We start from the raw sequence: 17375 nt of genomic DNA, 5'->3' as shown, positions 1-17375 counted from the left end.
AAAATTGGATATCTAATGGTAGATCTAATTAGTCAAGCCTTGGAGTATGTTGTGACAAATTGACGTATAGTAGAATGCCATGATAACATTTGTAGTTATTTTTAGCTACTCAATGAGCAATGACCTATGTTGAGATTTGCATTTTAATTATATAATCCTACCCACAGAAGCATGAGTAAATTTTAATTATACTTTGAACAATATGCACATTTAGAAGAATGGCTAAAATGAATGTGCTTTATATGTACTTGTGCCAATTACTGAAACTGAAATTTCAAAAAATAAAATTTATTTGGATTTCTTACACTCCATAAAATAACTCGTTTTGTTCTATTAGCAAAACCATAAATGCATTATACATACCAATGCATATGCTAAATATAGGAAAATATTAATCATTACTTAATAAAATTATTTTAAACATTTCTGATTATGTAATGTTTTAAGATAATCAGAGGTTTTGAGAATTAATTTTTTCTTTTTTTATTTTTTTGAGACCGAGTCTCGCTCTGTCACCCAGGCTGGAGTGCAGTGGTGCGAATTAGGCTCACTGCAAGCTCTGCCTCCTGCGTTCATGCCATTCTCCTGCCTCAGCCTCCTGAGTAGCTGGGACTATAGGTGCCCAACACCACGCCTGGCTAATTTTTTTTGTTTGTTTGTTTTGTTTTGTTTTTAGTAGAGATGGTGTTTCACCAGGTTAACCAGGATGGTCTCGATCTCTTGACCTCATGATCCTCCTGCCTCGGCCTCCCAAAGTGCTGGAATTACAGGCATGAGCCACTGCACCCGGCCTTGAGAGGCAGTTTTTTCTTCTAGAGAAAATGGTATAGGAATATTAGAAGTTAATAAATATTGAATATTTGCTGATATTTCTTAGAAGAAAAAAAGTGTAGCAGATGAATGGAACTGTGGCTGGAATAAGAAACATGGAAGTAAACACTTATCAGCTTATTTTGACATTTAGTTTAATTAAAGCATCTTAGATTTCCATGAGAAGGAAACTATCCTGCTGTACTTTCTATAGAGACCTTGAAAAAGCAGAATGAGGAGGAAGCATAACTGAATACAGAGACAGTCGACCTCATGTTTCTACTAGATGACGAGTGACTTGTTGGAAGTAGAGGGATAAGAAATCATCATGCCACAGGAACTCTACAAAAGCTTCCAGTCACTCATAGAAAAATGCTCAAAGCCTTTACAAGAAAGCATCAGAGTGCATCAAGAAACAGAAATCACACCAGTTATCTAACTAGAGATAACTTAATTTAAAGAATTGTACCTAGATATATAACATGTTAACTATGTAACTGAAAAGGTGAAAAACTACAGCTGACTTGTGTGCCACAAATATAGCAGCTGTAGGAAACAGACACCACATCTGGGGCTGCAAGGATAAGGGTAAGAGGCAGCGCATCTGTCAGAATTATCCAGAGAAACAGAACCATGGCACATATTGATCAATCAATCATTTGATCCAGAGAAATTTTAAGAAATTAGCTCATGTGAGCATTGAGCAAGTGTGAAATCTGTAAGACAGGCCAGCAGAGAGAAAACGGAGGCAGAATTCCTGTGTTAGGCCTTGAGGCACAATTTCTTCTTCTCCAGGAGATCTCAGTTTGTGCTCTTACAACCTTCATGTAGTTTGAAGAGCCCTGCCACATTATAGAGGGTAACTTCCTTTACTTAGTTAACTGATTGTAAATGTGAATCACATCTACAAAATAGTTTCACAGCAACATCTACACTAGGGTTTGACCAAACAGCTGGACCACAGCCTAGCCCAATTGACACATAAAATTAACTGTTACATTAAGAACAATTAAAACATAAAACTTTAGGTAAAGTGTCTTAAGGGAATGAGATTCAGGCTTCTAAGGAAGAGAAGTCGGTACTTAGCTAGTGCTGGTGTCCCTGAGCTCAGAGAAGGGACTTTATGGATCAGGGCCATAGACTTGTGTAAAGGGCCACTGATGCTATCCCTGAGGTGGGCATACAATGAATTGGGTTCTTAAAATGCTGGAAAAAGCATGAAAAGAATTCAGCTGCTGCTACAGAAAGTAATTGCCACTGACAAGGTGAAAAAGCCTTGCTGGGGTGATTCTCACAGGAAGCATGAGCAGGCAGGCGATAGGACATGAATGAGAACAACCAAGTCCTTTTTCACTCTTGCAGTCTCTCTCTTGAGCTCTTGAGCCCTCCTCCCCAGCTTCTCAGAGTGCACATAGCCAAACCCATTCAGCAAGATGTCACCAGTGTAGTGGACCTGTGTTTCATGTGCAGAATGATTAGATAATTGTGCCTTTATGCAGAACATATTACAGAAAATGCAGGAGAATTAACAGCCCAGAGGCAGGATTGTGGCAGATTTACTCCATAAGGCTTTGAATACCCTGCCTTTGGCACATCACTTAGCATTAGTGCTTAACAATTCTTTTCCTCCGTCATGCAAGCCCCAGCTGCAGTGATCTACTTCTTGCTACCCATCTACACACCAGCTACATTCCCAACTCGGGGATGTGTCATTTGCTTTTGCCTCAGCTCATAAAGCTTTTCTATCAGACAGGAACTTTACTCAGTGGCTTGCTTCATTTGTTCTTCAGCAAATATCACCCCTAAGCTACATCTTTCCAGATACTGTATCTGGGATAGCATCTCTATTGTCCTGTGATTGTTTATCTCACTCATTCTGTTTTACTGCTCTGCATAGCACTTATCACTGCCTGAAACCAAACTATACATCTATTTACTCCTTTATTACTTACTTGACCTGCAAGAATACAAGCTTGGAAGGGAAGGAACCTGCTAATTTGTGTCCACTGATCTTTAACCTATAACTGCCCTTGGCATTTTTTCAATCCTCAGTTAATTTCAATGAGCAATCCTCAGTTAATTTCAATGTTCAATGAGCAAATGAATCTTGGCATGCATAAAAGGGTCAATATGACCACACCAATTTAGATCAAGTAAGCATTTCACACACACACAAACCCACACACAAATAACGAAACACAAGAAAAATAATAAAAAATGTGCTCCACTGGGAAAGCTAAGCTGAGCTAAGAGAATATAAGGCCGGTGAAAACAGAAATCTTGCCCTTTCTTAGTTGTACTCTCAGTGGATGGAAGAAAGTCCGGCAGACAGCAACTTCTCAATTACGAATTAGTTTAATTTATAAAAATGAAAGTGAAAGACATTACTTATCTTTGCCTAAGTTGTTATGATGTTTGCATTAAACTACTTGTAATTTTGTGATTTCCACAAAGCTGCAAATTACAAATAACTGGAATATAGTCAAAAGAGAAACAACCAGTACCAATTCCACAGCAATGACAAAAACTTAAAACTACCGAAATATACCTGTAACTGTTTCTTTGTTCTCCCCTGATATTTTTTCTGTGATTTAATTTTCTCCAAGGAATTTTACTTTCTTTGTTTTTATTTCATACTGTAGTTTCTACTGTTGCATGCATAATCACTATTTTAATATCTACATACTGTTCACCTTATAATTCTACCACATACTACATTTATCTCTATGGTAAAATGTTTATTTCAAGAAAAAATATTTGACTAGAAGCCTGATTAGTTTTCTCTCAATGCTATAATAAATTACCACAAACCAAGAGGCTTAAAACAGCACACATTACCTAAGCTCACAGTTCTCAAGGCCAAGATTCCTGAAAAACTAAACTTGTTTCACGAGGCTGCAATCAAGTTGTTTGTCAGGCTATATTCTCACCTGCAGTTTCCACTGTGGAAGAATTTGCTTCCTTGCCCGTTAGGTCATTGGCACAATTCAGTTTATTATAGCTGTATGACTAATGGTCCAGCTTCTTACTGGCTGTCAGTTGGAGACCTCTAAATTTTAAAGACCACCCTCAATTCTCTGTCATGAGGCCCTCTCTATGGAGAGTTCACGATATGGCTGTTTACTTCTTCAAGGCCAGCAAGATACGCATTTTAGAGTGTGCTAGCAAGGTGGAATTATATATGTGTATCTGTATATGTATGTATGTGTGTGTGTGTTGTGTGTAATTAAATGATCAAGTGACATTGATCAGTGCCCAAGGACAATCACTATAAACATGCATTTTCTCTAGTCTGTCTTGTGCATACGGCTGTTTATTTTTCTGTTTCCTGCTATCGTTTTTATAAAATAATGTTTCGTTCTGTATAATTTAAACTTTATGTTATATGAAAGTTTTGATTTTCTATGGTAGAGCATCACAGTGGTTCTGCTATTATTAGAGCACTATGCTGAATATCATGGCAGATACAAATGTTCTACTTCTCAGATAAGAATTTAAGATTCATTATAGGAATAGATTTTATTTTAAGTATGATGAATATTTTAATTTGTATGATAGTCATAGCAAAATTAGATTCAGAGAGGGTGTTTACACCCATTTGGAGTAACTGTATACGCTAAAGTACCTATTTATCTGCTTTCTGATCAGTGTTGGGTGCTCTTATTTTAATTTTTAAATATTTTTCCAAAGTTTTTATTATCTCTGGGCCATTATAAGATACATGGCCCACAAGAATCATAGCCTTTTACCCATGATACTAAGACTCCTATAATCTTTTTCCTTTCATAGATCCTGATTTAACCCCTTTCTACGTGAAATATATTGACTCCTACTCTTCAACCTCTCTTCCAGGCATGTCTGCAGAAAAAAAAAAAAGGAAACATGGTTCTATTAGTTTTCCATTGCAGCCATATCAAATTGACACAATTCAGCAGCTTAAACAGCACAGATTTCTCACTTTGTGTTCCTGTAGGTCTTAAGGTTCACATGAACCTCATTGGACTAATCCAGATGTGGGCAGGCTGTGCTCCTTTCCAGGGGATCTAAGGGAGACTTGTTTCCTAGCTTCCTATGACTGGCATCCTGCTGTTCTTGTGGTTGCCAATCTGAGGTCCCCATTTCCTTTCTGGCTGTCATCTGGGGGCCATTCCAAGACTCTCCAGGTTCACTGCATCCCTTGTCTCTCTCCATCTTTAAAACTAGTGACGTGGGGTGAGTCCCTCTCATACTTTTAATCTCTGCTTATTCTTCTGTCACATCGCTGATGGATTTTTCTGCTTCCCTCTTCCACTGTGAAGGGTCTACATGATTGGATGGATCCTACCTGAAATTCAGGGTCGTGTCACCAGCACAAAATCCTTCATCTTAATCACACTTGAAAAGTCCCTTTGGCACCTGCAGGAACACAGTCCCATGTTCTGGGGTTTGGGGGACAGGCATGTGTGGGGGGTACTATTCTATTGCTATGATGCAGGAGTGAAGAGCACATACAGAATTCAGAGCTAGGCATAGCTCCAGGTATTTGCTGGGGTGCCTTAGACAGAGTAGCTAATTTTTCTGCACTTCCACATTATCATCTATAGAATGGGCATAATAGTACCAGTTAAGAGAGGTAAACAATGAACAAATACATATTTACAGGAGAAGTAGCAGGTTGTTCCATGTGGAGGAAACTAGGTGACAACTGTTGCTTGGATATTAAATAAAATTCTCACTCAAGGAGTGATCTTTCAAACTGAGTTCTAGATAGAAAGAAGTCTCCAGTTTGGGAAAGGAGTGCAAGAAGGGTGGAGCAACCCTGTTCAGAGGTGAATGATCCTGGCCTTCCTCTAGAAATAAATAAAGTGATTGTGGCTAAAGAGGCATGGATGATAGAAAGCAGGGTCTCTGGTGAGCCTGGAGACACAGGCTACTGCCAGGCCATGCAGAATTTGCCATCAGAGCAAGGGTTTGGAGGCTATTAACTGAAACAGAAAAACAGACAATTATGCAGAGCTGTAGCCATAAAGAGATACCTTTTTATTGAGATGTGTTTAGAGTTTTACTTTATATACCATTTTCTTTTGGTGGGGTATAATCATAATTTTATATGTTTTTTATTCTATTTTTCTCAGATCTTTCAAGTAAATATAGATAGTATTTTCTGAGATTCCACGCTGGTCCTAAAACTGAACACAGGCTATGACTCAGACCATGCCTCCAGGTTGATAGTTCACTCTTTCATAGGCAAGATAAATGGATTCTTCCCACATGACTGAGCTGTTGCTACCCCAAGATATGGCTTTAGAAGCACAAAGTAGGTGATTCATGAAGTAACATCACAAGTCCTCCAACAACAGGAAGAGGTGTAGAAGCAGGGGAAGAAAGTTCTTGTTATTTCCTTTTAATATTTTTGTTCATACAAATTTAAATGGACTTTTCTAATGTTTGATAGCCATTATTAGCTTAGAGGTAATAAAAAACAAAGATATAAATTGCTTTCTAGTTGTTTTTAAAGTAGAGTCTCGATAATACAAACAATGAAATAAGTAATCACTAATACAAATTTAGCTGTTTGTCCAAAAGAAACTATTGGTTTGTAATTCCACAGCCTGAGACAGCCAGCAGACAACTTGCAAGTCTCATTAATGAATTATCCTGACAAGTCTATATGAACTACTGATTTGTAGGTAACTCAGTATACATAGATAGCTTTTATTGATTTAGAAATCAACTTGGAAATGAAATTTAGTATCATGGTAACCTATAAATATTTGATTTTATTTCAGTTGTGTAAAACTCTCAGAAATAGTGAATAATATAACTTTTAGAAATAATTAATGACTTCCACTAAATGAAGAGTCATATATCTCTGATTTCATACCCAGATGCTTTCTATCTTCCTTTCCTCTGCCACAGTCTTGCTCCTATATGGGCTAGGTGTCAAATGCACTGAGGGTTCTCATTCTTTGAGAATTTGTGCTCACCAGTCTATGCCAGCAGTGCTCTGTCACCTGATATATTCATGCTAATTCTCCAACTTGCCTCAAGATTTTCCTCATAGGTATTGCATCTGCCCAATTTCTCTGCTTATCCTATTAGCAACTACCTCATCCCACATGCTGATCTATTCTTCTCTCCTGTAGAACATTAAAAACTGCCAGTGGAAGAAAGCTTGCCAGTGTGGTTCCCTAGGGTATCCTACGTAGTTAAAATAGTGCTTGGAAAATAATAAGTGTTTAGTAAAAACTTGCTGAATGTAAGAATAAATAATTTTCCATAAACGATGCTAATACCATTTATATTACTTCCAAACACCTCAGCTTGTATGGAAAGAGTTAATTTTTAATAACATACTTTGATAATAATCTGTAGTAATAACATCAGATAATAATCTGATAATAATCTGTTTTTTTCCTTAAGTTCAATTGTTATAGAAAACTTAATTTAGAGAAAAATAGTGTTTGAATGTGTGATGTGTATTTTGTCCTTGGGAAGCTCACCATTAAAGTTTATGTCTTAAGTTAGTCGTTTACTTAGGGTAAACTATAAATTCTCTTCATTTGTAAATTAACCATAATCAATTTACATTTAAAATTATACCTTACCCATGACATTTCCATATTCCTGTTGAAATTGTGAATCTGACCATAGGTAATAAAGAATATCTATGTAAATATTAACTTTCCTATAATCATACAGATAGTTAATAGTGTATTACAAGTGAGATTACAATAAAAAAGTTGGTGGCAGCATTGTTACTTTCTTGTAATTTCAAAGACACTAGCAGATGAAATTTCTAAGAACATAATAAAGTAAGAATCTTTAAATAGTTAGGAGTTTTGAAGATTTTGGTTATATCTCCTCAAAGGTAAATATATCTCCTCATAATGAATTCTTTCAAAATGAATTAGCGATCTTTTCTTTGAAAATGTTATCTGAAATTCCATTTATAAGTGCTTTTTAAAAATTTATTTTTAATGCACAGAAATGCAAGTGACTTTTATGTTTTGATTTTGTGTCCTGAAACTTCACTGAATTTGTTAGTCTAACAATTTTTGGTTTTGTTTTTTATGTGTGGAATCTTTAGGATTTTTTATACATAAGATTATCTTGTCTATGAATAGAGATGATTTTATTCTCTCCTTTACAATTTGGATGCATTTATTCTTTGTGATCAATTGTTCTGACAAGGATTTCCAGCATTATGTTAAAAAGAAGTGGCAAAAGTGGGCCACTTCGTCTTGTTTTTTATCTGAGAGGAAAAAAATTCAGTTTTCACCACTGAGTGTGATGTTAGTTGTGGGGTTGTTATACAAGGCCTTTGCTTTGTTGAGAAAATTTCCCTTTTGGCATCCATGTCTAGTTTTTGTTGTTTTGCTTTGTTTTGTTTTGTTTTGTTTTGTTTGGTCTTTATCATAAAAAGGTGTTGAATTTTTCAAATGTAATTTTTCTTCAATTTATTTTCTTGCAGAATATAATTAATTTACATAAAAACATCTGAGTATCTTGTAGGAAGAATCTATTTAATTCAATGATCAAGAAATTCAATTTCCAGATTCCATGTCCCTGTATGTGCCCATTTCTACTCCACAAAAAAATTTTCAGAATGTTCACAAACTATTATTCTTCACATCAATTTTAATGCAAAATATATCATGGCTTTTTGAAAATTTATTTCTTTATATTATGAAATATTTGAAAATATTCTTATTTTTATATGTTGATTTTAAAATAAATGTTTTTATTATGAAAAGTTGAAAAATACATCCAAATAAAGTGTTGGTCTCATAACATAAACATACAGAACTAGTAATGTTTTAAAAATCATACGGATTTGTTTTGTTTCTATCATATGTTATGTAATTTTTATTGAGATCATACTTTTGTTTTTATTATCTCTTTTTTTATAACTCTTAAAATTATACTCAATTACTTTATTGTGAGGTTTTTCCCCATATTCATTTAAAATCTGATTTCAGTGGTTACGTTAAGCTATCTGGAAGTAATCTTCTATTAATATATATTTATTTTTTCCATATCCCCCTCCCCCTTACAAATACTAATTCAATAAGTAGGCTTTTGTGTTTGGTGGTATGAATTTCTAATAATTTCCTTAGAAAATCTCTAACAGTGGAATTATTGAGCCAGAGATGATTTTCTCATGGCTATGCTTATACACATAGTCATATATCACAAAGCACCTAAAGAAATGTAAAAAATGTTTCTTTACATCTATGTTAGAGTAACCACTACTGACATTTAATTCTAATGCCTCACTCTAGAATTCATGCATTTACTCTCCTTTGGTGAGATAATTTAGCTTTTGACCTCTGCAAGATAAACAAAAAAATTCTATTTTTTTTCAACAATAGCAAGTAGCTTTTTATAATTTTGTCTGGCAGCTCTAAAGGAGAGTTTTATCTGCTCATATGTCAAGAATTTCTGGTTGTTGTTGGGTCACTGTGGCCACATATCAACTGTCGTTAACTAAAATGACCAAAATGGCCCTGGATGTCATTTTAAGTCAGAAGAGGCATAAACGGAATTTGGTACTTGAAATTCTCAGAGAGAATGAAGCTGATTCCAGCTAAGAAAGTTACCGTGGTAGTACTGCTACTAGGAATAGAATAGTTTTGATTTAAAGTAGTCTGAGGCAGTATTGACATCTATTGAGCTACAGCACTCTAGCCTTGAGAAAGGTGTACACGTTTTGTGAACTAACCTCCATTCCTTAACATCACTGTCTTTTGGGCTTACAGTACTGAGTTCATGCATTACACTTTCACAACAACTAACTCCATTATTTGTAGGTTAGTTTTTTCTATTCCTGAAAAATCTATACTGTGAAAGCTTTCTTGAAATGACAAGAAGTCAGGTTCCAACAGGACACGAGGAAAGTGACTCTGTCTTCCACACAGAGACGTTCAGAGTCAAAGAAATGTCCCTTCTTCTACACCTTCTCTTCTATGGTCCAAGGTACTCAATTTATTTTCCTGTTTTCCTTGGCACTTGCTTTCCAAAAGCTTCAGCATTTCTTTTGCTCTTCTCTAATCATATATTAACTGGTCAATTTCTCTATTATAATATCACTACAGATTAATGACAATAACCAAGGGCCTTGTCTAAGTTCTTCACATATATTATTTCATTCAATCCCATCACATGTATATACTAAGTTCAATGACCTCACCTTACAGATAAGACCCTACAGCACATGAAGGTGAAGAAACTGAGCAGAATTACATGGGTAGTTGTTGACATGATTAGCTGCTGGGTTCTATAAATATATCCTTTCCTAAATTTATCTGCAGGCATTGCCCCAGATGTGGCAGATCAATGCAGATACAAGGGGTTTACTACTTCCCTTTTTGCAAGCACTCTATTTAATGAATATTGTGAAGGATGCTGTCAGCAGTTCTGATGACTATGTCAAGATGAAGTCATGGATATGCTGATCAGCTTGGTTTAACCATCCCACAACACATGCATATAGCAAAACACTCTGTAGAACACCATAAATATACACATTTTTTGTCAACTAAAAATCAATAAATAAAGACCAAAAAAAGAACAAATCATTTGCTTGTATTGATCATTGTCAGTTACTTTTTTTTTTCTGAATCATAGATTATCATAGATAATCCCACTCATACTTGTGAAGTCAACTTGCTAAAAGTAAATGAATACTTTAAATACTCTTAAATCCCATCAGTTTGTTTCAGTGTGACAAAAAGTAGTTGATTCTTGCTTTTCAACTACAATTCATTAGCAAATATTTCCAACTTTGTACCAAGGCAGTTTTGATAAGAATATTTTCTGTTTTCGTCTAAATTTGTCATAAAATTCTTTAAAATGACAAGAGTTTTCTGATATATGTAGATATGATACAGGCAGTTGGAATAGAGATAATAGTACATATTTATCGAATTATTTTTAAAACTCCTTTTGGAAGATGGACACCCCGTGTGTGCTTTCCTTCCCACTGAGAATGTGGTGGTGGATTTTTTACACAGCCCAAAGCTACACACAAGGCTTCAAACCGATTGTATAAGTCGTTCAAAGTTTTTTTCTGATATGAGAATTCAAACCCAGGTTTACCTGGTCTGCCAGCATATGCTTTTTCATAATATTCTTCTAGATCCATAGGCTTCCTACATATATTCTCGGGTATTCCTACGTTTATGAGAATATATGGGCTGAACTTCCTCTGTATATCACTCATTTTACTATGAATTTCTTCTTAGGATCTATCAAAATATTTCAAAAGGATACTGAGAATATTTGTTGCAGGCAGTTACTGACTGCTCATTGAAGTATACAGCAAAGGCAGAAGCGCAAGTGAAGATTCCATAGTTCAATTCAAGAAACTAGGTACAACGTGTTATTGGACTGTGACGAGACCAACTCAGTCGCAGAGACCCGAACCCAAGGGCGCTAGATGAACTAAAGACACACACACGGAAATATAGTGTGTGGAGTGGGAAATCAGGGGACTCACAGCCTTCAGAGCTGAAAGCCCCAAACAGAATTTGACCCACATATTTATTGACCGCAAGTCAGTGATAAGCATTATTTCTATAGATTATAGATTAACTAAAAGCATTCCTTAGAGGAAAAAAGGAATAGGCTGAAACAAAGCGATGGGCTCTGGCTAGTTACCTGCAGCAGGAACATGTCCTTAAGGTACAGATCATTCATGCTCTTGTTTGTGGTTTAGGAACATCTTTAAGTGGTTTTCCACCCTGGGTGGGCCAGGTGTTTCTTGCCCTCATTCCAGTAAACCCACAACCTTCAGCGTGGGTGTCATGGCCATCACAAACATGTCACAGTGCTGCAGTGATTTTGTTTATGGCCAGTTTTGGGGCCAGGTTTTGTCCAGATTTGGGCGCCTGTTCCCAACAGGACTGGAAAGAGCAAATTATTTTAGGTTATTATTTATGTTTTATCTTTTTGAACCATTATGGAAAAAATATATATATTAAGGTCTCATCTTATATCTCATTACAATCCCTATTTATTTTTCACTATTGATATTGATGTTTTTATTTGTGTATTGATTTTGTTGACTGCACAGCTTATTATTTTAAAGTGTCTTTGTTAGCCTCATTTAATCCTTTTTGTCTGACTTCTACTTTTTCTGATTTAACCACGTCTCTTCATTTTGTTCCATTTCCAGGCATGGCTGACATTGCTCATCTTTGTATTTTCAACTTTCCTGAGCCACTTTGTTTTCTGTGACTTTTTGTAGTTATTACAAAGTTGAGTTTTGTTTAATGACTAATACTCAAGTTTATATTTTAACAGATAAACTTACTTTTTTCTGAATCATAGATTATCATAGATAATAATAAGCCATCATGAATGGATTAAAGCTGCTGTAAACAAGGCTTGCAGGAGTGGGTTCTCTCTTGCTCTTCTGTCATGTGAGGACAGAGTGTTCCTTTCCTGTGGAGGACCCAGCTTTCACAACACCATTTTGGAAGCAGACAAAGTGGGCTCAGCTTTCCAGAGCCTTGGTGATAAACTTTCCAACCTTTAGAACTGTGATGGATAAATTTTTGTTCTTTATGAATTCCCCAGTCTTAGGCATTCTGTTACGGCAGCACAAAACAGACTACAATATCAATTGTACTTCTAGACAACTGGCTATTAACCAAGGTTCCCATGACCCCAACTTCAGATTTGATTAATTTGTTAGAGCAGCTCGCAGAATGCAGGAAGCGTTTTACTTCTAATTATTGGTTTATTATGAAGAATGTTACAAAGTCTGCAGAAGAACAGCAGATGAAAGAGATGCATGGGGCAAGGCATGAGAGAAGAATGGAACTTCCATGTCTTCTTCAGGAACATGGGGTGCTACCCTCCAGGAACGTGTTCAGCTATCTGGAAGCCTTTACATAGCCTGTTCTTTTGGGTTCTTACGGAGACTGCATTACATAGGCATGATTGATTACATTATTGGCCATTAATGATCAACCCAACCTTCATCCCCTCTCCCTTCCCCAAGATTAAAGCTTGCGTTGAAAGTCCTAGCCCTCTAATCAAGCCTTGTTCTTTCTGGTGACCAGCCCCATCCTGAAACTGCCTAGGGGCTACCAGCCACCAGTCATCTCATGCAAACAAAGATCACACACATATTTCATAGTATCATGGCATTAAAATAGTTCATATTTTCTTTCTTCCAGAACATTACTCTCTTATCATGTTGCTGATTTTGCTCTTTGGATTACTGAAGCTACTTTTTTTTCTTACATGAGATTTTGTATTGACCTGGCTGACTAAAAGATTCTGTCCTTTCTGAAGTTTAATAACTTGATTGATTTAAGTCTTGGAATTGATATTTCCAATCTCACTATTCTTGAAACAAGATGTGTTCATTTAATTGGCAGATGAAGATCATCTTATAGTTTATGCATTTTTTTTCTGTAATTGTTTGCTGTATTTGTTTCCCATTAATTGTTCTGATCTTATTTAGGGTCACTAATGATGTACATGGAGGGTCTCCTTTGCTTCTCTTCCATAACTAGTCAATACTTTTACATTTATCATGTACTTCCATTTTTTCTTTTGTCATTTTCTCAGTCTTGTTGTTCATTCTTTGAGTATTCATCAGAATCTGTTCTGGTTGTACCTTTCAATTTCTCCTTTATTTATGTGAATTTAGAAACTTTTGTTTCCTTGTCTCTTCTAAAACTGAACAAGCTATATTTATTTTCCTTTTTGCTTTACTATCTTACTTGTGGTCTTTAATAATAACAAGTAAAGCAAAGTATATGTTTATTTTTGCTTGTTTACGTTTTTTGAAGTAAAACTTAGAATGACATGAACAAATATTGAGGTGTCTTTGTTGTGTTTTGACAAATTCAGGTGCTTGTGTAACACAATTCCCTATCAACATGTAGAATATTACCAGAATATTCCTGCATATCCCCTTTCTAGTGAATTCGTCTCTGGCTCCCAGTGGTAATCCATGGTCTGATTTTTTTCCCACAGAAAGACAAGTACTACATGATCTCATTTTTATGTGGAAGCTAAAAACGTTGAAATCATAGAAGCACATAGTAGAACAGTAGTTGCCAGGGCCTGAGGGGAAGGCAGAAATGGTGAGATGTTGATCAAAGGGTATAGCTTTCAGTTGTAAGATAAGTTCTGGGGATCTAATGCACAGCATGGGGGCTATACTTAACAATACTGTATTGTTCACTTGTGGTATATCTTCTTTGTTTTATTATTCTACAGCAGAGATTTTTTTCAAATTTCTTCAATGCATTCAATTTTTTATCACTATTAAATATTTTATTGCAATACTTTCTGTTGAATAATTTTTGTTTTGAAATAATATTTTCTGTTGATCATCTCCTTTATGTTGTAGTAAGTTTACATAGCTACTATGCTTGTTCCTTCGAATTAGATGATTTTTTTTCTAGTCAAATCTATAAAGAAATAGATAACTCAATTTAGACATTTGGATAATTCTCTGAAACAGTATATCACACTATGTAATCTGACAAATCCTTACTGCCCATACTCAGTTAATTGATACAGAATTCTGATAAGATATATGATGTTTGCTAATCTTGTATGCTTCTTATATCTGGAGGTTATTTAAATGTGTCCTCAATGATATTGACTAATTTTAGAACCTGAGTGGTCAAATCCTTAAAATTAAAACTGGAGTCTCTGTTCATAAAATATTCCTTTGCTCTTTGTTACACCTCTGTAAGAATTACATATAGCATTTATTTTAGTGACTTTAGAGTCATAATGGTTGTATCATTACCTCTGTTCATGTAAACTATAAATTCCTTATTTTCTCTATTTTTAAAAATGCAATATTGTAATTGATACATCTTATAACCCAAAACTATAGGGATGATCAGTTGTCTGATGAATTTAGCTACTGTGTCAAAAGAAATGCGTAACAGTGCTACTTCAATATTATAAATACATGTGACATTAGTACCTAGGCCAGGGCCTATGCAATGATAGTCATTTGATGTTTTTGTTCAATAGGTAAATCGGTGGATTTTTTTTAACATCTTGATAATTTTTAAATTACTTTCAAGATTCAATTTCTATTTTGCATGTTGTTGGTAAAAAATTACAGGTGATAAAAGGCAAGTAGGAATTTATGGAAAACCTAAGTTATTTATATAATCTTCTTGTTAACTCAAGATCATAAAATGAGGCTTTAAATATTAATTTGCATCTCTATCTGTATTTTTCTATTATTGAGTGATAAAGGAAGAATATCATGCATTTATTCTGCTTTCAAAGAGAGAAAGAGAAAGAGACAGAGAAAAAGGTAGGCTTACCTTAGTTTAAGGTTTTTAAGAAAATAGAATGCAGCAATCATCTTCCTTGAGTTCCTAAATCCTGGTAAATGCCATGTGTGATAAAGGCAGCCTAGTAATTAATGCCAAAGGTTTTGGAATTATGCCAACCCAATCTTTTCTCCACAGTTCTTCAGTTCTTACTGGCCAAATGTCCTCAGTAGACCTATACTTTGTCTTCTAATCGCGTTATCTTGTTTTAAAACATGATGTGATTTAAAAGGTGTGAATAGCATAGAATTTATTATATATAAATACTACAGAAACACAAAGCACCTCCTCTTTATTTATACAACCATACAACCATATCTACAGCCAAAGTAATCTCAGTGTCAGTCACCTGCACCTAGACCTGCAGGTAATGTGATGAGAACTGATGGAATTTTATTACTTGAGATTACACCCCAAGAAGACAGATGAAGAACAGTGAATTTTCTTTATTTATGTGCAAGTGAAGGACAACTGTCAAACAGCACTCTGCTCCTGAAAGGAGAGACAGATAATTTGTCCTTTGGAGACTGGATGGAAAGGATCCTGGGCTCTCTGCCTAACCTTTTGGAATGCCAAAATCTCTCCAAAAGTCAGATACATCCCAAATGTCTCTGGGTTTCATGAACTAGAGATGCCTCCAAGATTTCTCCTTTGTGAGATGTACATATCCAGGGAGAAAGCTTCCTAGTTGTCCAGGAGTCTTCAGGGCTAAACCTAGAAATCTAGTCTGGACTGTAACCTCTTGGCCCTCTCGGGTAGGCAGGAGAAGTGTTGTTATCTTTTTGGCTCAGATGAGAGCAATTCTCTAGAAAAATAGCTCCAGATGTAATTCTTATGGTATGTAAAAAGAAAAAGCAATGTTTCCAGTAGAAGTGAAAACAAATATTCTTGTCTTTTTCTGTGTACATTTCCTGTTTCAGGAAGCTGGAGCTTTGTATAAACACACATAGAAATCTAGAAAAGTTCCATTTCCTCACAGCACCATCAATGGGAATGAATATTTATAATGTAAATGCAACAATTTTTGGAATATCATTTCTTCATAGGCACCAATTGTGATCCTAATTATATTATATTATAGAGACATGAATCTAGTTTAACTAGAACTCATTTTGTGTGCTTGCCCGAGCAACATTCTTTTTATATTTTGAAATAGTTTTAATACTTGATTGACCTCATCAAATTAACAATGAATGACTCTGAATCTCAAAACCAAAGGGCTTATTTAAGGGGGTGATCACATGTTATATAGACAAATTCGAGAAGGATAAGACAAGACAAGCCCCACAGGTGAGAACTTTTATATTTTTAAATAATCCACTGATAGGACAACTGTTTGTTGTATTCTGCTTCCTTTATTACTTCTTGAAGTGTGATTTAATTGACCATATTGTGTAATTCATCCTCCTTGATACATAAAGAAATATGTGATTTGTGCCACAGAAAAGCATAGTGTGAATCTATGGTTTAAGAGACCTGTTCATCCCATTTTCAGTTTAATGGATTGACTCTACTCTCCGTAGTGCAGACACTGCAGAACTTTCTATACTGCTGGAATACCCTTCCTACCTGTTTTTGATGATTAGGCCCTAAACCAATGCTCACATCCACTATATTTTACTAGTCTAGTTTTTAGAGTTATTTGAAACATTAAAGTAACTCAGAGTATGTGACTATGTTAAGCGATTTGTCATTTGGAAATACTTTAAAATGAGGTCACTCGAAACAGAAATATTGTGATGTTTAGGAAACATATTTTGCAGTACTAGTTAACTATCACAAACATAGGATATGGCAGTCACTAAGGGGTGAAACAGGTCAAAATACAGAAGTGTCAAATATATTACATTTATATTTATAGTTACATTCTAGCCTTAAAAGATGGGTAAAAGCTTAGCAATTGAGGGAATATATGATAAAATGATAAATATTATGGCATATATTTTATTTTTATAGTCTTTTAAGTTTTATTTATTTATTTATTTATTTATTTATTTATTTATTTATTTATTCTTGAGAGAGAGTCTCGCTCTGTTGCCCAGGCTAGAGTGCAGTGGTGCAATCGCAGCTCACTGAAACCTCTGCCTCCTGGGTTTAAGTGAACCTTATGTCTCAGAATCCTGAGTAGCTGGGACCATGGGCATACACCACCACACCCAGCTAATTTTTGTGTTTTAGTGGAGACAGGGTTTCGCCATGTTGGCCAGGCTACCTTGGAACTCCTGGCCTCAAGTGATCCACCCACCTTGGCTTCCCAAA

At 35.4% G+C, this 17375-nt stretch overlaps 1 protein-coding gene across 23 annotated transcripts in view; it reads left to right on the top strand.

Moving 5' to 3' along the window:
- The window catches only part of LOC105495692 (syntrophin gamma 1), an 893014-nt gene that overhangs the window by 702499 nt on the left and 173140 nt on the right, over nucleotides 1–17375 (top strand). The gene's annotated exons all lie outside the window — the stretch shown is intronic.

Source organism: Macaca nemestrina, chromosome 8 (assembly GCF_043159975.1).
Source record: "Macaca nemestrina isolate mMacNem1 chromosome 8, mMacNem.hap1, whole genome shotgun sequence".
NCBI classification, from domain to species: Eukaryota; Metazoa; Chordata; class Mammalia; order Primates; family Cercopithecidae; genus Macaca; species Macaca nemestrina.
Note: the sequence above shows the minus strand (reverse complement) of the source record. Positions and strands in the feature narration are given on the sequence as shown.